Here is a 25,068-nt window from a genome sequence, read left to right as displayed (position 1 = left end):
TGACTAAAAATATATACTATTGTCTGAACTGTATACATCAGCGAGTTCTATTCCTACATTTCAGAAATAACATAGCTGCCAGTAATAGTAACAAGACTTGTCCTTGGCTGAAACATATTTTATTTTCTTTTCTCCAAATATCTCTCCTCAAAGTAGCATAGACAACTAATTTTCTAATTTTCATGAAATAAAGTTTTGTATATGATATTATAGAATAGCATCAGAATGTATTTAATATTAGAGAAAATGTAAGTATGACTGTCCTGAAATTATTTTTCTTAATTTTCAATCTAAAGTTCCAGGAAAAATGTTGACCTGGAGAATCTTCTCCAGCAGTACTCCCCTTAGCAAGAGGTCTCACCAACTAACCAACAGCCAATCACTTTTTGAAGTGAAAACATATGGACAGTTCATCAGGGAAGGCTAAACAATAAAAGTATGCTAAGAGAAAACCTTCTAACCTGGGTAAGATACAGACAAATGAGCTCTTTGTTTCACAGGAATCTCTGAATCACTGTTTGCAGAAGAATAACGAGCTGTTATTTTTCCTGCAGTGGTTGGCATTAATAAAATTTTCTCTAGAAGGAGGAGATAGAAAAGTGACAGTAAATGTTGTTCACAGATATTTATTATGTGTTAATTGAGCTATGTGTTGACTAAGTCAATCATGCTTGAATAACTATCATTATGTACATAATCCCATTATCCCCATTACATATTATATTTTGTTTCCTTTGAATCTGGTTGCATGTTTACAACTTAAATGTAAGCACTTTAATTTCAATTCCATTATCCTTATTTTAAGATGAAAGATGTGAGGTGACTTTCACTTGAAATATTACAGTCTCAGCTCTGTCTTTGTTCAGTCACAGGTCCTAGGAAAAATCACAGAATCCTTTAGGTTGGAAAAGACCTCTTTAGTCATTGAGTTTTACCTTTGACTAATCACCACCTTGTCAATTAAACCGTAGCACTAGGTGTCACATCCAGCTGTTCCTTGAACACCTTGAGGAACCATGGCTCCGTCACCTCTCTGGACAGTCCATTCCAATGGTTTTCTTGCAGGAGCACAGACACACTTTGGCATTTAATAGGGAGTGTCATATTTGGATTAAGCCATACAATTTTAAGTTTGGCACCATCAGAACCAGGCATGCTAAAAACTTTACCCCCAAGTCAGATGACCAGAGGCACTTGGCATTCAGACTTCCTAGTAAGTGTCCACAGGCTCCCAAAACAACAGTTTATAGCAGGAAAGAGAAATTTTCTAGAAACAAAAGAAATGAAAAAATTTCCTAAGTGAGATTTCATTTGGAAAAATACCTTAACTTATTCTAATATGCTTTTAGATTTCATTGTTCTTGTGTAGATTATACTGATGTTCTCAAATGCCATTCAAATGAATAACTATTAGCACAAAAAGAATAGCCATGGGATGTTGGTGTTATTTATTATGAATTAAAATAGAAATTAAGTTGGTTATTTGTTAATTCACATTTTCTCCCCTGGTGCACATCATACCAAACAGCACCTGTTTCTCACACAGTTTTTCATTTTACTTGAGAAAAATCTATGGAGAAAAGAACCTATAGTCTTTTCTAAAAAAGGCCTGTCACAAACTGTCTAGCACTTCTACAAAGTGAAGCTGACACTTCTATAGTTTGATAAAACTTTAATCATATTTATGCAGCATCTTCATGTCATCAGTGATACCCTCATTATGTCATCTCAGCAATGAATTATTTATGCACTTTAAAATTACAAAAAAAAAAATAACTTGGCATGTGAAAATTAAAATACTCCAAAATCTTTAGATCTGAGACAATGAAATATATAGTACTAATTGTTCTGGCATTAAAAATTGCATAAGGACATGAAACATCCAAGATCAGCATGCAGAGATAATTTATAAAATACCTGGTCATTTATAAAGTACCTTTCTTTTGTGTGCAGTCATGGACCTTTCATTCATCATGCACTCTTCCTTCTGAAAATAACTTTACAAGCACATTCACTCCCCTAAACTTATCAGAGATATTTACAATGCTGGAGATGATTTTCACTCCAAAAAATCTTCCTGTACAGGAATTCCTGGTAACATGGCCAGACTTCCCAGCTTCTCTGTTTCCTAGTGAGGATGGATTTTTTTGTGTGTGAGTATGGACATTGATTTATATGGATACTGATTCATATGGTACTTTTTTATGGGCATCCAACAATCACACTCATGACATCTTACAGCCAAGACAGTATGCCCTCCCAGGAACAAGTCTAAAAATCGGCAATTTTCTTCCTATCATGTCAAATTAATAAGTATTTGTATAAAAGCTTGAAATTAAACAGTAATTTAATCACTGTTAATAGCATAGAAAATGGCTTTATATATTGCTCAGAGCTGTGAGAGTTTACAAATTATGCAAGGCACTTCATCCAAATTTTAAATCAGAGGCCTTAGATCATAAAATTTTCTACCACATTATAATGAGATTATAAAAGCAATGTTTTTGTGCAGTTTACTATTTCTTGCAATTCATATTCATTATGAATTTCTGCTTTTGTACCTTCAGGAATTCAGTAACTTATATCAAAGCTGAATATCCCACCACAAACTAAAAAATGCACTGAAAGAACTTTAAAAACAGTTGATATGCTACTGCTGGAATTTAGGAAGAACTGCAAAAAAAGGTGAAGTTGTCAGCGCAGTGACTACTGAACTATGGATTCTACTGGGCAGTCACATCTGGAGCTCAGATAATATTAATATAAAATACCATTCTATTGAAAGATTCATTACACAAAATATATCTTAGGAAGATTTACATCTAAGAGACTTTCAACCTTTTTCTCAACAGCAAGTTCACTGGGCTGTACTTGAAATAGATAAGAGAAAAATTTATGTCTGTGTACACAGATTTCCCCACCCCCTTCTTGTGAACCAAAATAAACTCTCCAGCAAAAAAATAGACATTTTTTCTGAGTGCCAGGTTGCATAACTTGCTTCTTTGGATATAGCAAATTATTTAAACAACCGTGCAGGTTTTACAGAACCATTGGTTAATATACTTTGGGGACTGATTTCTTACCAGAATAGAGCCTGTTGAAGCTACATGATGAATTTTTGGCAAAGAAGTGTTGTTCCTGTGATGTTCTCCATACAAGCACTTTCCAGCCACAGTGATTGTTGTGTAGATTGCTTTTGGCACTGTTGCTCAAAGATGGGAAGAGGGGAGACTGCCCCTCTCCATAAATTACACCATGAGAAAAAGACTTTCAGCCCAGCTATAAACAGACAATAATGAAAAGTTATGCATTGCCATCCTCAGGCAACCAGTGGTAGTAGGAGAATGAATGTAATGAGCAACACATACTGACAAGTGCTTTGGGTTTTATAAAATATGTTAACTATAAATTGCCTTCAGATTAAAAAAAAATAATAAAAATTACAGAATTTAATGTCGAGGAAGTATGTGCATGGCACTTGTTATTATCAAGTGTTCTTATTGGGAGAAAAGTTCTTTTTCTGTGTAACAAGATACCATTGTTCCTATTCAGCAGAAGAAAATACATGGGTGTTGCAGTCCACAACTGCAGGATCACGTCCAGGGAAGCTACAGTTTCTGGGAGCCAGCATGTAATACCAGTGAGATGGGCCTCTGTTCATGAAACCATTTATTCAGCATGGGAACAAACTATCATTCAGAGACAGAGAGCCCTGAACAAAGGCAAGGTGAGGGGTCTTGAGGGACAGAACCCTTGAGGGTCTCTATTTTTGAGGGTGGAGTTTAGGGTTAGGGACCACTAGAAACACAGCAAGGGAGAACCCCCCAGGGATTCAAACCCAATCAGAACTCCTGGGCCGCCCTTCACAAGGGGTTTGGGGTGGGACAACTTCATCCAGGGCTCACACTGCCCATCCTCCAAAGCAGGTCGTCAAAATTCACACTAGCTTGGCTTACAGCCAAGCCTCTCACATTAACAATGCTTATCTGAAACGAAATCTTTGCCTTCCTGAGGCACCTCACAACACATGGGATCTTCCCTTTCCCAGAAGCTAGGTATAAACTCTTAGTTTAGAGAGGACAACTGTTCCCAACACATTGAGAGTCTTCTTCTCTTTGTACTGTGTATTCTTACACAGGCACTCTGCCACAAATATGTAAATCAACAACACCCCCTCACACATAATCTTGTATTAATTGTTCTTGGAAAAATATATACTCTAATTCTTCTCTCTTTTCCCCCCCCAATTCTTCAGTAAAAGGACATTTCTGAGGGATAATAACTGGAACAGGAGTTTGACCCTCAGCCTTCAAGGTATTTTTTTGAGATATATGGTGCAGCGGAGACAATCTTACTTCTTAAACCCTCTTAAAGAGGGCCCTTGCATGTCCCACCCCCAAGGATAAATAAGACACTGACTATCCAGAGACCCAAGAGATCAAAGTGAGTCTAAAAAGTGATAGGATGTAACTAGACTGCTAAATGAATACAGAACCTACTAGCCCTGGGCATACTGCACAGGAAGATTGTTAAAACTTCATCTTTCCTTACTTACATACTACTTATGTAGTAACTACACAGTAGTACTTACATACTATTTATGTAGTAACTACTAACATAAGAAGTTACTTCTGAAGACAAAGACAGGAATGGATGGCTGATCCTTTCCTTGTTCCTATAAGCATACATAGAATCATGGAATGGCTTGGGTTGGAGGAAACCTTAAAGATCACTGAGTTCCAATCCCGCTGTGGACAGGGAAGTCATTCTCTAGGTCAGGTTACTCAGGGCCCCATCTAACATGGGGCTGCCAGAGGCATCCACAGCCTCCCTAGGCAGCCTGTTCCAGTGCTTCATCACCCTCTGAGTAAAAATTCCCTTCCTAAGCATCTAATCTAAACCTACCTTCTTTCAGTTTAAAACCATTTGCCCTTTGTCCTGTCACTATCTGCCCATATAAAAAGTACCTTTCGCTTCTTAAAAAGAGAGGAAGAGAGAGATGAAGTGATTTGCATAGTTCTGTGCTTTAATTACAGAGCAACTTTTGCCTGATGACACTACTATCCTAATTAAGTACCATTATGCTACCCTTGGGACCTTTCTGATTAAGCCCCAATTATGTGAAGTATTCATGACGATGGCAAAAAACATCCCTTTTCTAACTGTTGCAGCACATGATAATGATGTAAACAACTCTCCTGGGACCAAAGGATGCAAACAGTCAGACAGTGCTTTTAGAGACCCAGCAACAATTTCCAAAGCTGAAGTTCTCTAAAACATCAAGAAATGTTTTAAGTTGCATTTAAGGTAATCTAAAGCTTTTTTAAAATACTGGAAGAGTGGATATGCAGTCAAGAATAGATTTTTAAAAGCCTAAATCCCAGTTTTTCTTTCACCTTTCTTAGACTTCATGGCAGATGTCAGTGTTCTTCAAACACCTGTCTTCAATACTGGAGTTTATTCATGCACAAGATATTTATCTTATCAGCAAATTTGTCAGATTTTTGCCTAGTCTTTTGACTCTGTTTTATATGACTGATCTGTTGCCTCAGAGTTCTTACTCTGAACAACATACATAACAATTCTTAGAGAAAGGCACATGAAGGCATAAATGTTGCATAATGTCTAATATGCTGACTGGAAATGCTGAAATATTGATCTGAAACAGGGAAGAAATGTCTCTATTCTGATTAAAGAAGATTCATTTAGCCAACAGACACATACTGATGCTTTAAAAATTTCATTTGAGTATAAGCAGCCACTAGTTTGAAACAATAAAAAGACATTTGAAAGTTTCCTTCTTCAGAAAGTAGAACAATGTGACAGTAATAGAAATTTTGGACAGATCTAAGTTCTCCTTTCTTGTGTCTTGGTCTATTTAAAAGGTCCGAGGTAAAACACCTGCCATAGTGATCTTCTCTACTCCCTTGGACTTTGACAAATACAAAAATAAGCTTGTCAAGATAATATTAAGACTCATTGCTCATGGATATAAACATGCAATAAATTTTAAAGCTGAAGAAAAATTAGAGTGTAATATTGTCAAAGGAGCAGCTAGATAATTTCCCCTTTGTTCAGTTCCAAAATGTAAAATTGAGTTGTTTTCTAAAGCAAAGGAGTAATATAAATTTTAATACGATGAAGGCCAGAAAGGCTAAAACACCATAATTACAAAAGAACCATTTGCATGAAAAAAGAGTGGGATCAATCCTTAATCATTAAAATGATGAAGCCAGGTATTAACATATACTGAAAATCTAACCAAACTGTAAAATAGGTTCTTTAAACTGTCATGACAGAGCTTGCTTTATACTTAATTAATAAAGTTGTTTAGTAGCCCAACATTTATAAACAAACAGAAAGGCAATCCACATACTTGCCAAAATTATTCCTTTAATCATGAGGAGGTTCTTTTCCTCCAAATCACACCTGTTCATAATAAATAAATGCATTTTATTGTCAGAGTATGAACTGTTCAGCAAGTTGTGTGGACAGTCACTTGTGAGATGAATGCCTTTCTCTACCATTTCTGCTAGCCTTCTTTGCTTTACATAGATAGGTGTATCTTGAGTGACACATGTGTTTATGATAAAATGATGTTGAAAATGTCACCTCCTGATTTCCTCTATCTGCTGGAAGACCAGTGTAGAACTATGATAATGCAGAAGAGGACAAAATTAAAGTGAACATTTTGTTTAGATATAAATTAATGCCTTAGGAAGTAATATAATGGTTTTATTTCTGACTCGTGTCAGCACTCTCAGTCACACATAGCACTTTCATTATGCAGGCCTTCAAAGCATGCCTAAGCAGACCTCTAAGCATGGGGGCAAAAAACGTGGAATAATGGATACAGTTGGAAAGAAGTTATTTAGTCATGGAAAAATGCATCTTCAAGGCAAACAAGGAATTAATAGCTATTTTTTGGCTGAAGCAAAAATGTCAAACTGTGTAAAAAATTTTTCATGAAATGTAAAGAAACTTCAAACTGGGCACTGTCAGGAAAGCCTTAACAGGGTGAAAACCTAGCTCAGTCTTCCAAGGACTTGGCAGAGGAAGCAGAAGATTGTGAACTGAGTCAGCCCCAAAGTAGGGTGAGCAGTGGGACTGCATCATGAGAGAAGCACAGGCATGGTCCCCACTGCCCACAGGGAGACTGAACAACATGGTCAGACACACAACTGGCTTTGAAACTGTTACATGGGATTACTAATCACTGAAATATATCTTATGTATCTTAGGTGTATGTCAAGACTAAAGCATTTATTTTTTCCACTGTCTTTTCAGACCTTTTTCAGCCCTGTACAAGGAGATCTGGGGGCGCTGGCTGGCATCAAGGCTGAATGTGAGCCAGCACTGGCAGCTCCCTTCCCTTCCCGCGCCTTCCCTCTTACTCTAGGAATAGTTTGCAAATTAGATTGAGAACTATACTGGCAGGTATGTCCAATTTTTCCTATGTCTACTTTCTCTGGGTCCCTAGATGCAACCAACAAAACTGCAGCAAGTGTTTGAAAAGGCTAAGAAATGTCAGTCTACCATTACAAGCTGATTTTTTTGCATATTTTCCACCACACGATGTGAAAATGTGTCCTTTTTAAAAAAGAAAAGTCATTATTTTTATCATCAATTTAGTACTGGCATCTGCCACCCCAACAGCTGTTACTCTTATCTAATTGGCCATTTTGGAATAGGAGAGGAACTTCTATTAAAGAAAACTCGCAGAGCAGTATTATGAAGTGAGTCCAATATTCCACTTAATTAGTCCAAAGTGATAGTTTTAAAAACATTTTGCATCTGCCTATTAATGGCAAAAAAAATAGTTTCTTAGGCAGTCAGTCTCAGGCTGAGTAATTCTGGCATAAAAACTAAAGTTCTACTGATGACTCAAGGAAATAATTCTCTTTGAAAACAATTCTGTTCATAATGAAAATAAGTTTATTTGGATTTTTCCTCCTTCATATCTATGGGTATAATCAGAAAAATAAGATATTAATTGGATGAGTAATTAAATATTGTATGATTTGTTGCTTAGTCCAATTAGGTCTAGAAGTTGAAGCATGGCATGTTGGCCAAGAGAAATGTGGATCTTACTAGCAAATATGATACAGTTGTTTTTGAAAGCTGGAGTTAGTGATGTTGGTTTCTTTCCTCTTTGCTGTTTTTTGCCTGTTAACTACTTTCCTGATATATGTTATGTAGGACAATGGCACAGTGTTAAACTCTTGTTAAAAGCTTGGCTGTGGATTCAGGCAGTTAGGACAGAAGCAGAGAAACAAAATCAGGTTTGAATGGACACAATGAATGTGAATTTTGGTGAAGAGGGACAGGTTTGAATTTGTCTTATAAAGCAGAGGCAATATCTCAGGTTCACACAGGCTTATGCTGTGACTAAGATAATTAATCATGCAATTTAGGGCCTTTACTTTTGCATATACAAACCTACACCTGCTAATAACTGCATAGAAGTACCTTTACACCTGCACATAAGTACCTTTATTTGATAGAATGATAGCGCAGGGTAAACATTTATTCAGATACCTACGCCCCAAAATCAAACAACTGGAAGCATTGTCACTTGAAATTTTTATTGAACTGGATAATATTGCAATGCAGACACAAAAATAGTGCCTCATACTCAGGATCAGGTTGAAGCCTCTTACAGAAAAAATGTTGGCATGTAGGAACTCAAATATTTTTAACCCAGCATGGCAAGCTTCAAGCAGCTGTATAAATGTGTAAAAGTTGTTTTTTTTCCAGCACTAGCTTAGGGAGGAAAATTGCCCTCAGTATGAAGTTCTGCATGTGACAGCCAACAAACTGAAGAGCATTCAGGGACTTTACCAACCACCAGAACCTGCAAGTCTGTTCAACTAACTGTGAGATTGGTCCCTGACTTGCCTTTGGTTCTGGCCAACTAACGCTTTCCCAGACAAAACTGGGCATGATTCAGTACTCATCAGGTCTCAGGTAAAATTCTCAAAAGGAAGTTTTGCCACCCCCACTTTGGAAACTCTGGCTTGCATAAACATAGCTTATATTATGGCAGCTGCTCTTTGTGTCCAGAATATTCCTAGACATGTTTCATATATTTAGATAAAGTAGGGAGCGAGGATTCAGTATATTTAAAAATTGATGTTCAGAAATAAGGAAAACAAAAAGAAGAAATAGCAGAAGCTATTACAGTCTGGAGTGATCTGTAGGTTTTTTTCCAGTCTAATTGATGCTCTCTAGTCTGGTTGTTTGTTGTCCAGAACTCAGGTTGAAACTCTTAAAAAACATTTACTACCCAGCTTGCCAAGGTTTCAACATCTTATTCTTGACTCCATCATTCGCACTTCTGAGCCTTCATCAAGTTGGGTACCTTGAAACCATTCAAAAATTACATCTACCTGAGAGGTGCTTTCTTCTAAAATATGTACTTTGTAACCCTGTTATTTCATCCACAACATTTAGCAGTCAGTTTCAAGGGTAGATTTATAGATTTGGCTTTGATCTTTTACAAAACAGTTTGAATATTGCTTTTTTAGATCTAATTTCTCTGCCAATGACAGGTCACAGAAGAGGCCTAATCACCAGAGAAGGACTGGATTAAATGAAGGGCACTGGCCAAAAGTAAAATTTTCAGTCCGAATTCACCTTTTCTCTTAGTTTGTCAACATTTCTTGTTGGTTACATCCAAAAAAACTTTTGTTTTTCCAGGGTTTTGCTTTTAGGTTATGATGTTGATAGATAGATTGATTGATTGATTGATTGATGTCTATTTTAGGAAAAAGAGATTGCTTCAGACTGGTGAGACAGGAGAATATTTCTATATATGCCTAATGTATGTATTTTAGTGCAACTGATAATGTTGCACCTTCACGAGGAATTAACCTGTCGTTATTTACCACAATGCAAAAGGGTATTACTTGCATTGCTGCATTTTCACAGTGTATTTTGCTTGGGTCTAGGTAGTATTATTACTATTACTGTCATTATTGCTATTTTAGTGTTTGCAGTTATTATTATTATAGGATTTTTTTCCTTTTTATTTCTAAATTGAGTACTCTTTGGAGGAATGTGTATGAGTTTTTTGTTCTTTATTGGCATTAGTTGGAGCCCTGAATACCATTTATTTGAAGTTTGAATGAAGGATGCAGGCCACCTTTCTAACTATCTGTAGTTTAGGTCAGAAGAGCCCTATTTGAAAATATTTTAAAAGCAACATTATTTTTGTTATTAACACAGGGATATGACGACTAAACATGAAGTCAAACTCAATTTGCATGTTTATTAAAATGCACATGAGCCTGAATGACTGTGTTTTGCAATCCTAAGGGCAGTACTTCCAGATTTCCTTCAGCACAAACTGTCTCCTACTCCAGGGATGAAAATATGCCAATCTATTTCTGTACAGAGGCATTTTCCTTCATAAAACATCTAATCATATGAGGAAAAACTGGGGAAAAAAAAGGGAAAGGAAAAAGATGTATTTCCACATAGAGTACAAAATTTACATAAGTTATCTTGGTAACTTAAACACAAAAAAAATAATTCAGCTCTGAAGAGAAAAAAGAGAAGTAGCATTGTAGCCCTATATTTACTGCCTACCTGTGCTGACTGTGGAAGCTCCTGTTACAGAATCTGTTCTGCAGATCTTCAGTCTGCTTTGGACAAGCACAGAGTTCCACACCCAAGGTGCTGTAGCCTTCTGCTGCAGAAAAAATATTTTCAAAAATGCAGAAGAGAAATGGAGTAAAAATTACAATATTTTTCTTTTTCTGCTTTTAGATAGGATTCTTTTAAAAGATAATGAGTGTCTCAAATATTTATCAAGGGAGATATCAATGTACTTTTCCACTTAGCCAGAATAAACAGGTTTATAAACTTACATTATTTACCAGTGTGGAATTTGCTTCCGTCTCAAGGCTGCTGCAACTTGCACACTTAGATTCATTTCACTGGCAAATTCCTCTTTTAATATCAGGTAAGTTTGGAACCACCACCCCAAATCCTGCCTGGGGGAAATTAATTTAAATTATCTGAATCAATTTGTGCAATTCTAATATTCAATAACAAAAGGGAAATTAAGTGTTTTCTTTGGGACTAAAATGATACTCTCTCTCTGCTTATACTTTCCCTGACAGTCAAGAGAACTTCAAATAACTTTCTGAGGTATCATCCATATTCTGGAATGCTTTTCCATTTCACACACCTCATGAAAACAAAAGCTTTTAAGTGACATTACTTTGAGGTTCAAGTCACAGAGTTTCCCCTTTCCTCCATTCTTTGTCTTGCTGTCTTTCTAAAAGCTAAAGCAACAAAATGTTGAAAAACTATTTCAATTGATTCAGCCATCTTAACTTCTTCTTTAAAGGAACCTTGGACTAGGTGGAGGGCCTGCTTGTATGATTTCAATTTTTTATCAGTGAATAAATTGAAAGATAAATTACATGGTAACATGATCTAAGTCAGATAGTTAGATGTGAATTCTATCTAAATGACCACAGACACAAAACAATGGGAAACTGTATGAGAAACACAAACCTTGTGTCCATCCACTCTGGGTTATCTGTACCACAGGACTCCCACTGCAATCAGATCACAGCATGATAGTTTCATGTTAAAATTTTGTGAAAGATACTTAAACTGTGTGAAGGCAGAAACTTTGAAGCAGGAAGAGATTAAGTCTATTTAATTCACCACATGAAGAAAACATTCCTGCACTCCAACCCACGATATTAAATTCTTATCAAAGCTAAAAATCTTTACAGAAATTAATAACATAGCTAACAATCATATTCAATGATTTCTCCCAAAAAACACAGTTATTATCCTCTTTCCATGACTCAGTATGACCAGGAACTGTGTCACTGACCCAAGGAATATTTTCTCATCCGAAGGCTTTAAAACTTTCTCAGACAAAAAAGAAAAAAGGCTTAAGCAAGAAAGTCTTTTTAACAGAAGGAGTTTTGTAACAAGCCCTAATTGTGTACAAGGTCAAGTTCTGTGAATGAAAACACTCTTGCAGACTATATGTGTTCCCAGAAACAAATGAAAACCAGTTCAGTCTGTGGACTATGTCTTATAAATATGTCATATAGTATGCACTAGACCACTATATGGGTCTAGTGCCTACTATAAACAAAGCAACCATCTGCATTTTTGATCAGCTGTGTTTCTGTCTTGATCTTAAGGTAATGGTTAATAAAAATGATATATTGATAAATCACAATGTAAAGGAGGAATGCTTACCCTCTATGTCCTGGTTAATTCAGATCAGCCCATGCAACAGAAATACTGGCATGACTTGTACCTCCTCTAAATACCCATTAATACAGTCCTCAGCAATGTACACAGGTTTTTCAGGAGAAACAGGAGAAATAAGTCCTACTCAGTAACCAGAAAAAGGGTGTCACCTCTCTCTTGTCTAAAATGAGTTTCACAGAACTCATTCAAATGCTATATAAGTCCTCCAGCACTTTTGCTTTCTCTTGATGCACCTTCTCAGTTTCATTTAAGTTAGAGGTGGTAGTGAATCAAATTGGAACAAATCAGGACTGACAAACAAGTAATTTTTTTTCAACAGTGACTGAAATAAAACTCAGTAAAAGTAATGAAGTCTCCCTGCACTAAATAAAATTTCAGCTAGATCTCTGGAAAAAAGAGAATCTCATAGACTTATACTTAGGAATGGCTTGTGTTCTGACATCACTACTAACTATCAAATGTATTTCTGAATCACACAAAAAAATAGAAAAATTCTAATTATTTTATAGTTAAATAATAGAAAAAAATCCTAACTATTTTCTTCTGATGATGGTTAGCAGTTTGCCAACCAGTAAAAATACTAAGAAATATTTTGATTAGATTTGAATAAATTCTGAGAAGTCTAGAATTGCCTTGATGCACTGATCTACTGTCCCTCTAAAATAAGAGATGGATGAAAAATGAAAAGAGGTCTATATGCCATCAACGAGAAAAGTTGGATTTTTTGCTCTGAGAAGTTTCCCTGTTTATGACATTATCCAGGCTGTCTGAATAAATTCAGCAAAACTATTACTTCTGCTGTTATTCAGCAAGCAAGTGCAGAGCTGCCATTTATTCATCTAATTCTTTTAGAAAAACACTTTTAGAAATCTGTTGGTGGTTACCATCTGAAGGTCAAGCACAACAGAAGTTTGGTACCATGAAGGACAGTAGAGCTCTCTGTGGTTTAGTTTTTTGGTAAAATAGCTGTCTCAATTGTTTAACTGTGAATACAGAACACTGATAAATCAGTCTACTGATTTTTATTGTTTGAAAATCAACTAGAGAAGAACTATAAATAAAGACAGTGAAACCAGCTTTTCAGTAATTACATGATTTGAGAAATCTTCAAGTCATTAGCTCATTGTCTTTTCTGCCATATAACACCTGTGGTTGATAATTACAGACAGGACCACAAAGACAGACTTCCAAACAAAGGAATACTTTATTTTTATTGGTTTACTGAAGGCAGATCATGCCAGAACAAGCATTTATCTGATGGAACTACAATGCTATACTGAACATGAGAAATGTATGCTTTTAGTCCACATATTTTAGCTGTCTGCATTGGGATGAAAAGAATCATGTTGATGCAATCCCAGTTTGCTCTATTGCCTATGAAGTGAACCCAGGGTACCTAGGTCAGTCTTGCAGCTAAACTACAAACAGTACACCAAGATCATTATCATTATTAATCATTATCCTTATTAATGATCAAGATCATTATCACCAAGAATTCATTATTTAAACAATCAAGATACAAAATATGATTTCAAGAAGCACACATGAAGATTCCACACTTTGAGAAAAGGTACCCAAAGGTACTGTTTTACTAATTTAAGGTACAAACCACTTAAATATGGTGGAGATTTATTCTGCTTCTTCACCTGAAAACAGATATTTTAAATTTTAAATTTAGTAATTTTTTACACTTCCGTCTTTTCTGTATTGAATATCTGTTGATATTTTATTGCAAAACTGAAAAGATGTGAGGGTTATCGTTCAACACTGAAAAGTCTGTGTTTTTCTATCATATTTCATCATCTACTTCATCAATATTCCATTGTTGTATTCTACCTTCCTTTCAAAATTAAGCATCATAAGGTTACTCCTTATCTAAATTTTAGTCATTATCATTTAGCCTGGAAACAAGAAAAAATTGACAGATACTTTCAGTGACTGAAAAATTGAAAACTGGAAAATATATAAAAACAGGCCCGTATAAAAGTGTTTGATAAATCATGGTGAAATGTACATGCTACAAACATTTATATATACACAAAATAAAAATATGACAACTTTTTACCTTATTCAAAGGATTTTGTGTTTAATATTCACAATGGATTTTTTTTTTAAATAAAATATTTCACTTTTCATGTTAATTAGGTTTCTCTAAAAATCAGCATTTTAACATTTTAATTCTTTGAAATTATGAACATTTTCTTATGCCTCATATCTCAGAATTAAGTTCTGTATAAGAAACTTTACTTTTGTATGCTGCTGAAATGCCAAAATACTGGTTAGGATGGAGATTCTGAATATTCTCTTTGCTGTTTGTTGGCAATTATTTAATTAATTAATTCTAATGCCACTATAATTATGATTGTTTGGCAAAGGTATGTTTCTCAGTGGCAACAGAAATTAATCAAGTGATTAGCACTTTGTGCTGCTGCCCTTGTTCTTTTTTTTTAAATGTAGTTCCCATTCCCAGGTGGTTATTACTCGTTAGGTGAAGATATGTGCATGAAATACTCTTTTTCATTCCATAAACTTACAACACACAGTTTGAGACCTGAAGGAGCCTGTGATTAATCACTTACTAATTGGATCATTCTTTCACTGACAATAAGTTATAAACTACATAAAAGGCACTCATCTCCATTGTTTGTGAGATCCAGATTCCTCTAGGGAAACAGCACATTTTACAGTGAGGCAACTATCACATACAGCAAAAGTGCTGTTCCCTATTCAAGTGCAAAATGCACTCAGTTGCACCACACTATCTTACATAACAGTTCTGCTTGCTAGCAAGAAGAAATAAAAAAAGGAAATAAAAGATATAGAAGACTTTCTGATCAAGTTTATTAATTAAACTCTAATTCTTCTTTTGGACTAACTTACACAGTTCCCACTGGTTCTATTTATTGAATGTGAAATATCTTATATGGATTGGTTAGGATTTAGACCAAACATACAAATGACTCAATTATTAGCATAATGAGAATGACATCCATAAAAATGTCTTGACAATATACAAAGATGAGATCAGATCTTGCATCTCTGATCTTTGAATTTGAGGATGAATATTTTCACCAAATTCAGTTTTACAAGCTAGGTAGAAAGACATGTTTGGTTATGATACTTCATGTAAATATAAATGTGTGTGTGTGTGTATTCAAGGTGAACCAGTTCTGAGATAGCACCAAAGACTGTAACAGAATAGTTTAGATAAGACTGCATTTTCTTTCTGTAAAAAAGTGTTTATCTGTATTCACTTCAATATCTTAATATCTTCATCTGCTGGAGATACAGGTTTGTGGATTGTGCATTTAGCCTCCCAATAACTGAGTTCAATGTTCAACTACTTTAAGGTTTAATTTTTTTCTAATTAGAGGTAACTACCTTGAATTAAATGCTGGTGACATCTTACTGAACAGCTGCAGATGAAGAGTGGGTTTAATTTGTATTTGAATTGGGCCACAGTTCAAATTATTTGATCGGGTTAAAAGTATAAAAATACTAAATTAATGTGCAAATATATAAGTAATAATTTCAAAGCACTTGCTAGCAAATACATAATCCAGTGGAGAAGCTTACAGCAAAGAGTGTTTCTTGGTCCTTATTTCACCTGTATTTTCATAAAAACATGAAAATATTATTTTAGATTGTTACATAGATAATAATTCACAATTAATAATTGTATGGAACAATTCACTTAATGTGCTTAGACGTTTCAGGTCACACCAGAGATGCATGCATGCATACACACACACAAACACACACACATGTTGATTCCAAATGCATGAGTAGAAGACAACTAGAAAGGATTGAACATTGTTTTTAAGGCCTCTGAATTCACTCTCTCGTGAGCTCATCAGTCCAGGAAATAACATACCACTAGTAACAACAAGGAAAAAAAAATCAAAAACCTACTAATTCCCCAGTCTTTTGGGATTTCTATGTTATTACACATCCCTAGAAACAGAGCTGAAATTGAATTTGGAGCAAGGGACATGGCAGGATATTTCTGACTAAAATTTCTGCTTAAGCTACCGGCCCAGTCTCACTGTGTTGAGGTCACTGAGCTATTGCCATCCCACAGTATTGCTTTGCCGGAGGTTTTGAAGCATCGGCAGAAGGAGCCAACAGAGGCAGGCAGGAGATTGGTGCTGGCTCAATTAATTGAAACATCCAGAATTGATGAGTGCTGTCAAGAGCTCACTATGAGGATGGTTACCAGAGGAGCCTAACGAAGTGACTGGGAGAGATCAAGGTTATTACAGGAGCTGAGGGAAATGGCTGAAAGGAACAAAAAGCAAAGGGAGAACACAGTGTAAGAAAATAGAACACTTGTAAATCAAATCATGCATTCGGGAGTGGGTAGGATGCTGGCGGAATTGAAACACTGCACAGTAAATATCAGTTTCTACTTATCAATGAACATGGTATCACCAGCATGAGAAGACAATATTAACTTATTTAGTTATGTGATAGCATGATCCTTGCCTTTCACATATACTTAATGACAGACATAATAGCCATGATGTTGCTATTTTCTTTCTGGCTGAATTTCCAAAGCAGGAAAAAAATAATAATCCCCATTAGTACATTTTAATTTTCTTTTTTCCCAAAGATACCATGCTGAATATAAGTAGCTGTGATCTCACTGCAGAATGTGCTTGGCTGAATGAAAAAGTAGTATATTTTATAAAAATAATTAAAAAGGAAATATAGGGAACATGTAACAATATACCAGAGAGAGGAAAAGGGGCTAAAGCACACTGAATGAAAGGCAGAGAGAGAGATGGTGAAGATGTTTTACCAAGAAGTCTAATCCTCTGGATGACTACAGAAATAAAGACCTGTAGAAGGTTCCATAGGAATCTGAAGATTGATTATGTGTCCTGCTTCCCCTGTGCTTCCTGTGCTGAGAATGTCTTTTTAAACTGCTGATTTCAGAGTCTACGAAAGGGCTGACGAAAGAGGTATTGGCTGTAATCTAGATATAAGATTGAAAGGTTCAGAAACCACCTTGAGAACATGACAAATATTTCTGTTTCTCCCAGCACTTCAGAGAAGTGCAGTCACTGAAGGTGTGAACTCCTTGATTGATAACCGGTAGTTCACATTGCATGAGCCTTGGCTTTGCAGCTGAAACAGAAATAAAACTAGAAATCCTGGAATAAGATTGATCAAGTCAACCAAGTCAATAAATTTTTTCAAAATGCATGTATTTGCCCTCCTCAGTAGACAGATCCTCACTCAATGAAACTTACTGTGATACCCACATGAACAAGTGTTCCTAAATTTCAGGAGGGTAACACAACCACAACATCCACTAGATGAGGACCTGGCATAAGAATTTTTCTTGAGTTATGTAACTCAAGTTTTTAATGAAATAGCTGTTTCCTTCCATTATTCTTTCCAGATACTGGTTAAACTCATAGTGACATTTAGATTTGTATGCTGCATCTGTTTGTTGGCTTGGCTGGTTTGGGGTATTTTCTTATTTTGCTTTGCTTTTCATGGATTGAGATTATTTGTCACTTTGCCAAAATATTTGCAGAATCAATCTCCTCCTTTTATTGGATCCTGTGGTCATTGTTTAAATAATAATGAATTTAACCTTTAGAATCAACTCTTTGATCTCTCTGACTAGATTTTGTAATCACAAATGCACCAATGCAGAGGAAGAAAAAACTAAACACTCAGTGTTGGCCAAAGAATTGTAAAGAAACTAGAATCATTCAGAAGTACAATAGTACAATATAACAATCTCTAGCACCAAAACACGATTCTGTGCTATCTGATACACTACTGTTATATTGCTAAATTCTTATCTAACTTAGAAAAAAATTGTCAAGTATCCTGAAATTAATTGCATTTAGACATCTATATTTTACATGTTTTAAAATACTTTTCAAAAAAACCCTTAATTTCAGGAATTAAGGATTTTCTTTCTCAAAAATGTGGCTATATTTAACCTTCAAACTAAAAAATTTAACAGAACTGCTGATTTTTTTAGCCCTAAGGAAAAGTGACCTAGAGATATTCATTGTAAGCTTCAAGCCTGCATAAAATGACATATTCAATATGCAATAAAAAATATCTGATTGCTTCATTGGAAATGTAAAGCTGGAAAGAATATTATGAATTGAAACTATATTCAGAAAAGGGCTAATTTGATCAACTTGATTTTTTCATAATGTATAACACTTGAGTTAGTTAATTAGATATTTAAATTAATGAAATGGAATGAAACAGAACGAAATAGAAAAAATAAGTTTCAAATAAAATTTAAAATGGATATTTTCCAAGATTCCATTTTTCATTAATGATTTGGCATTTTGATTTTGCACCCAAATCTGTGAAAATTAAAATATCATTGTCTGGAGTTTGAAACAATTCTCTTTATGGTCTTACCTGTTGTCTTGAATTAATTAATTAATTAATATTTTTAATTGGAAATTTTCCAGTCACATTCACTATTTTAATATTTGTGAGTTCATTTTTCAGACAGATAAATCCTTGCAATGGTTGTATCATTGCAATATGCAGAATTCTTCCATCAGATTCCTTTAGCAAAAATTTAACTTCATTATGCCAGAAACTGGTATTCAGCCATTGCTGAAAAAACAAACAAGATTTCTCACAAGAAACATGCACAGTACTTCCATTGCTTGATTCTGTCTACATTAGAATTGAGGCTATCCTCATTCTGTCATGGCCATTGTTAAACTATTTTAATGATAATGCCATAGTTTTTTAAGTTTGGTCTAAAGACTCACTTTGACCTGTTATGAGTTTTCTACTGACTTTTCAGGGATAAAAGCATGAAAAAATTTTTCATATTTACTAGATATCAATAAGATATGAAATTCATAAGCACTGTTCAAATAGTTTTTTATGTAGAGTTGTAATCACATAAAAATACTGATCCAGCAGGACTGTGATCTTTAATCTGATAATTCTGAAATACTTGAGGCAAAAGGAATTTAAAATGCCACGAATAACATTTAGAATATACTGCTGTATGTGATACACACTGAGCATCTATAGATGTTGTAAGGGTATATGAGGGTATGGAGGAAAAGAGCAAACTCATAAACAGTGCATTACAACAGACCTTCTGTGACTTTATAATGACAGATTACTAGCAAAACACCAGTTTTGCAAACTGAACATTTCAACAGACCTGAAACTGAAAAACAGATGAAGGTGTCTGTAGCTTATGCAAGAAATTTACAGTTCCTATGCAGTGTGCTGAACAGTGTGCGAAATCACTTCCCTCTGAGTTATGAGGGAGGTGAATTAGGAATGCAAAATATGTAAGTGAATAATATTTTCAAAATTAAAAAAAAAAATCAAGAGTTTTAATAATGGTGCAATGTTAGCCAGTAAATAATTCATTACTTGCATAGAAAAATGTTCTGACTATTTATATATGTTGTTTATAAGCATATTTCTATATGCCCTATATAAGGAGTCAATGCAGCAACACTCAAGAGAGATTATAACTTGGTTTTTTCATCCTGGGTGATTTCCTTGCTGCAGGACCATGAGAGCAGGAACTGAGCCAATGTATTGGAAGGACTCAGGATTTAGCCATTGACTGGACCAGCTAAGACCAGCTGCTTCATCAAGATCTAGTTGCTGCTTACTGCTTCTGTGGGGAAAAAAAACAAGCAGAAGAGGCTATGAATTGGAAGAAAGAGCTGGTATTTGGACAAATAATCTACCTGTGAGTAGATGAAAGGTGGAAGTAAGTGTGTGCTGTAGGTAGGAGGGAGCAGCAGGGAGCTGTTGCCTGGAGCTGAGGCAGCACAAGGTCCCTGAAAGGTTATCAGAGGCTGTGGGTGAGTGCTGACAAGTAGCAGCAGTCACAGAGGCAGAACACTTTGCAATGCTTTATCAGAGCAGAGATTTCACTAGAAACATTCAGCTTTGCTCAGTGTTGGCAGCTCTTCTGTCCCCAAAATGCAAACCATGTTTTATGAAGCCAGAATGAAAATGGTAGCATTGGTACTGCAAGAAACTTAGGGAATCAGTCTAGTGCCACAGAAGCTCAGAATTCCTAAAAATGTCCCAAGTAATGACTCTGTGACCATATTTAATTCTTAATGGTGGGAACATTGAAAAGATAAAAAATACGGGTTTCTTGAGAAGGTTGCAATTTGCAGGGAAGTGACTGTAAGTTGATGCCAAGTGCACACAAACAACATCTATCAATATTACATTTAAAACAGTTCTGTGATATGCAGGTTTGTTATTTGGACAGGCAACCTGACAGCAGAGATTGATGCACCTATCAGAGAAGAATAAGAATATAAATCTGTCTTATCAAAAGGAGAATGCAGGGAGCAGATAGGGCTGATGTTGTAGACGTAATCTATTTAGGTTTCCAAGAGACACTTGACATTGCATGGTAGAATAGAATAAAATATCTTCAGGTTAGCATGTAAGGCACAGAAGACTCTTTTCCTCCCAGGCTTCTCAAGCTGCAAAGTAGTACATTGATTCCCAAATGCAGAACATAATTACTTCTCTTATTTTTCTCTGTCTTTCTGTTTATCTTCTAGAAAACCTCCTTTTATACATCTTCCACTTTTTTTCCTTTGTCCTATGTTTATCTTTTCTGTTTCCTTTTATTTATCCTGACTCTTTTTTACATAAAACAAAAGTGCATCCTGACTCGAGCAGATTGATTTATGTTGTCTTAGCATCCTGAGTCTACCAAGGAAAGAATGGGGATGGGCCACCATCCCTTGTGGCCTGGGAACTACAAAAGTCTCACAAATATTCCCAAATGAAAGATGGCTTCCCTTGGGACTTTCCTGAGACTTATCAGTGATCAGCAATACAGATTTTATACAGGTATTGAATAAGCTACTCAAGAGAAAATTGGATTCTAGAACTCTTACAAATAACAGTTCAGAAGATATGCAGACACAATGAAAACACAAAATCATTAGTATCACTAATGAAGGTTCAGGTACCTGCAGCACTATTCAGGCTTCTGAACACCTCAATGTAATCCCTTGTTTCTTACATTTTAATCCCCAGGGATTCCATTTCAGGATGCTTAAAGGCAATATTTGTTAATCAAAACACAGGAAGGAGGAAATGTACTGTCCTGAAATATGTATTAATTCTGATACACTGCCACTTAGTGTCTTGTGCAGGTAAATGAAAATGCCTTTGACATGTCACAGGCAATCCCTTGTGTCAATACCCATGCCCCTTCCTTTGCAGTTTCATGGTAAAGCAAATCTGTCACTGAGACTGCATCAGTTCTAATAGCAGCCTCCATCAGAAATTTAGGGTGCAAAGCACAGACACATCTGTTTTACCTCAGGAGAATATGCTGTCTTTGGCAGCAAGTAAGGCACTGCAATTTGGAAAGCAAGAGGCTGCAGCAATGCTGATCTGTTTGGGGTTTGCTTCAAATGATCAGAGCCAGTTTGCATATAGTATGAGGCAGATCATTCCTCAGAACTCTTACACTTCACAGAGATTATGACTTCCAGGTCAATCGAATTTTCCAGGTCAATCAAACTTGCACTATCAAGTTTTCAATATGTCTGTGGATGGGACCTCCTTTGGGCCCCTGTTCCACATTCTTACCACCATCACTGTGATTTTTGTTCCTTACAGCCAGTTTGAATTTCCTTTTCTGCAACTTACATCTCTGCTTTTGTGCATTTGCTGTGCACCTCTAACTCCTCCTTCTCCACACCCCTGCATTAGATAGGTGAAAACAGTCTTTCTTGTCTTCAGAATGAACAAACTCATTTTTCTCAGTGTCACTTTGGTTTTCCAGTTCTTCCTCTAAACTGTCACTAAGAAGGGCCCTTTTCTGGACTTAGTTTTCAAAGTCGTCTTTGCACAAGTGATTCCAAAGTGGGATGCAGAATAGATGTGATATCACAAGTGCTGGACACAGAGGAATAAGCATTTTGACTGACATGCTGTGACTAGTGCAGTTCAGTGTATAGTTAGCTTTTTTCTGCATAACACTACATTAGTAAGAGCATTTTAAGATTTTTATGTTTAAGGTATATTTTGATTTCAGTTTAGGAATATCAATATTTAAAATTTGTAATGTTTACTGCCTGTAATACCCAGAGTTACTACTTAGAAAAATTTTCACTAGAAAATGCACATACCAGAATTGTTTTGGATAAAACATTTTTTTAAAAAAAAATTACCTAAATGTATTTGTATACAAGGACATTTGGCAGGGGAAATGTTCACTTGTTGAAATAGTGCAAATGATTTTTTCTACCAGATAACACTTTTAAGTAATGAACACAAAGGTAAAATATATCTTAAGAATTTTCTCAGTGCATGAAATCTGCCCTTTAAAAAAATGCTAATTTTTGTGTGAGGCAAATTTCATATAAGTTTGGCCTTTCCACTAGTCTCTGCCAAATTTAGTCAGGAATTCTAGATAATAAACTGATCTTTGGGGGTCGTCTGACACAATATAACAGTGGCACAAAAAATAACCATCAACATCAACTGGTGTATTGGTAATTATGGCCACAGTGACCTCTTCACTTCTACACAGTAGGGCTGTTCATCCTACATTTGCATTTTGATTTATGGAATGATAAATTTACATAGATGTGGATGGCATGAGAAATCAATTACAGAATCAAAGGATATGTTGACACAGGTGAGAAGAAAGGAAAACATTTTATTTGAGGCAGAAAAATAAGATCAAATTTTGTTGTCTTTCAGAATTAATGCAATCTTATAATCTAAAGACAAGGTTCAACATTTGTCAGTACTGTTGTATAGAATTTTTTCCTGCCATGTGCATTACATGGAAATGAAAAATAGAAAGGTTGCTATAAGCAAATAATCTAAACAAAAGCAGCATACAAATAATATTAGGCCAAAATCATAGGTGACTTCACTGATCACAGCACTTAACAAAGGTGAATTTAGAATTTTAGGCTAAGTCTTCCCTATTTAACAAGACAAGGCCAAGGCACTGTTTGGTTTAGTGACAGGAAAAAATGTGTGGTATTAATTATATGGAAGCTCACAGGCATTGTTTTACCCTTGCTTCCTCAAATTTTTCCAGACAGTAGTCAATACTTTTGGGGAAAATATGCCAGTACCTGTTCTTGAGACTGTTTCTAATAATACTTTCTCCTCCCAATAGGGCAGGTAAATGAAGTGCTAGTGAAATGATACCAGATACACCTCTGTGTTCTGACATTGCTATTATTATTAATAATAATAATCATCATAATCAATTTCTTTATTATTTATTTTTTTCTTAACAATAAGAAATAAGTTAACTCTACAAATAGATTTTACTGCCCATCAACCTTAGAACACTTCATGGACATAGCACCACCCTCCTGTTTTCATCTGGTTTTTGGCTTCAGTTAGAGTCAAAGAACTGAAGAAAAGTTCACCTTTTTCCATTTTTTCCCTGTAATCTGTCTTCCACTGGAATTCAACATATTTTATTTGATGCCCAAGAGAAGGACAGGAAAAATCTACTTTCTTAGCTATATGGTTCAGCTAGGCTGAGAAGAAAAAAATGGTCCTAAATTTCTGGATGCAACAGAATGCAACATTGGCAATGCTCACCTCAGTAAGCTTAAGAGGTCTCAGTCTGGACTGCCACACCTGAACCAGTCAGTTCTAACGTATGAGCATTGTAAGCTATTACCCAGATGTCTACATTTGACCAGATGAATCACCACTGATGCATCTTTGTTGAAAATAAAGTCCTTAGTTCTATTTTAAAGTGGGAAGTATAAAATGAATGTAATAAAATCCCACTCTATTTTATGGATTGTATATAAAAAAGATAAGATGATATTTCCTGATTGAAGCAAGCCATTGTATATTGGTGGGGAGAGTTTTTATCTTTGGAAAATCTCATCTCCCATTCTAAGTCTTTTCTTCGGACAAAATACTGGTGTTTGTCACCTAATCTTCAGTAGGTGAAAAATCATCCCTAAAGCAATAGAAAAACAGCTTTGACTGCTGTCCAATTGGACAAAAATTTTAAAAATTTGAGACAATTTCTGTATATATATAAAAGACATATATAAAAAAAGAACCCCAGCTTATTTCTCCTCACTGATGAATTATTTCCTCAGTCCTGAGAAAAATAGAACAAAATGGTCTTCTATAGACAAAATGGAAAAGCATTCAACAGAGCAGTGAAAATAAAAGATTTTAACCCTACACCTATTGCTATCATGAACTTCATGTACAGCCTTGACTAAGTCAGTTATCCTCCTTACATCTTCAGTTACCCAGCTGACAAATGAGCAAATCCTAATGCACTGAGTGCTGCAAAAAATAGTTATTACCTTTTGAAAAGCACTCTCTAAGGGTCTGGTGTTGTATAAATGACAGATACTTATTTTAGACAAGAAAGCAACAGATATGACCATTTTGTTTCAAGGATTTTCTAAAGGAAAACAGAATTGTTGTCAGTGTAAGCTATTTTCTAAAATAGCAGCAATACAGAGGTGGATGCCTCTCTATTGTAGGTGAATACAGTAGATGTGAGGCAGCTACTTTTAAGTTGACACATTAAGAAGCTGAAGTGGTTCTATGAGATAGCTGAGGGAGTGTGTTGACATTTATGCTGTACCTCAGGTTTATGCTATCATTATTCTATATGCCATGGAACACATACACAAACACCCTAGTGCGTGACAGGGCATGTAAATTCTTACCAAAACATTTGTAAAAACATAACATTTGGAAAAAATTATAAAAATGTATTATTAGTGTTAATATACTAGCATGAAATTCCCTGTGGTGTGATGAAAAGTGTTTCCCGGTGAATGCATCTCAGCA

General features: G+C 35.4%; 2 long non-coding RNA genes across 3 annotated transcripts in view; one reads left to right on the top strand and one right to left on the bottom strand.

The window, feature by feature from the left end:
• The window catches only part of LOC147653637 (uncharacterized), a 689,274-nt gene that overhangs the window by 431,361 nt on the left and 232,845 nt on the right, over window positions 1-25,068 (top strand). The gene's annotated exons all lie outside the window — the stretch shown is intronic.
• The window catches only part of LOC111932286 (uncharacterized), an 80,988-nt gene that overhangs the window by 12,303 nt on the left and 43,617 nt on the right, over window positions 1-25,068 (bottom strand). The window contains exons 1-3 of one of the 2 annotated variants that reach the window (XR_015285576.1): window positions 12,235-12,473; window positions 11,527-11,570; window positions 10,591-10,693 (exon numbers count right to left, since the gene is read on the bottom strand). This is a non-coding gene — a long non-coding RNA (uncharacterized LOC111932286). Of the gene's footprint in view, window positions 1-1,110; window positions 1,268-10,590; window positions 10,694-11,526; window positions 11,571-12,234; window positions 12,474-25,068 lie in introns of those variants that run through there. The other variant, XR_015285575.1, reaches the window with a different exon arrangement.

Source organism: Cyanistes caeruleus, chromosome 4 (assembly GCF_971803275.1).
Source record: "Cyanistes caeruleus chromosome 4, bCyaCae1.hap1.1, whole genome shotgun sequence".
In the NCBI taxonomy this organism is placed as follows: Eukaryota; Metazoa; Chordata; class Aves; order Passeriformes; family Paridae; genus Cyanistes; species Cyanistes caeruleus.
This window is presented reverse-complemented; position numbering and strand designations above follow the sequence as displayed.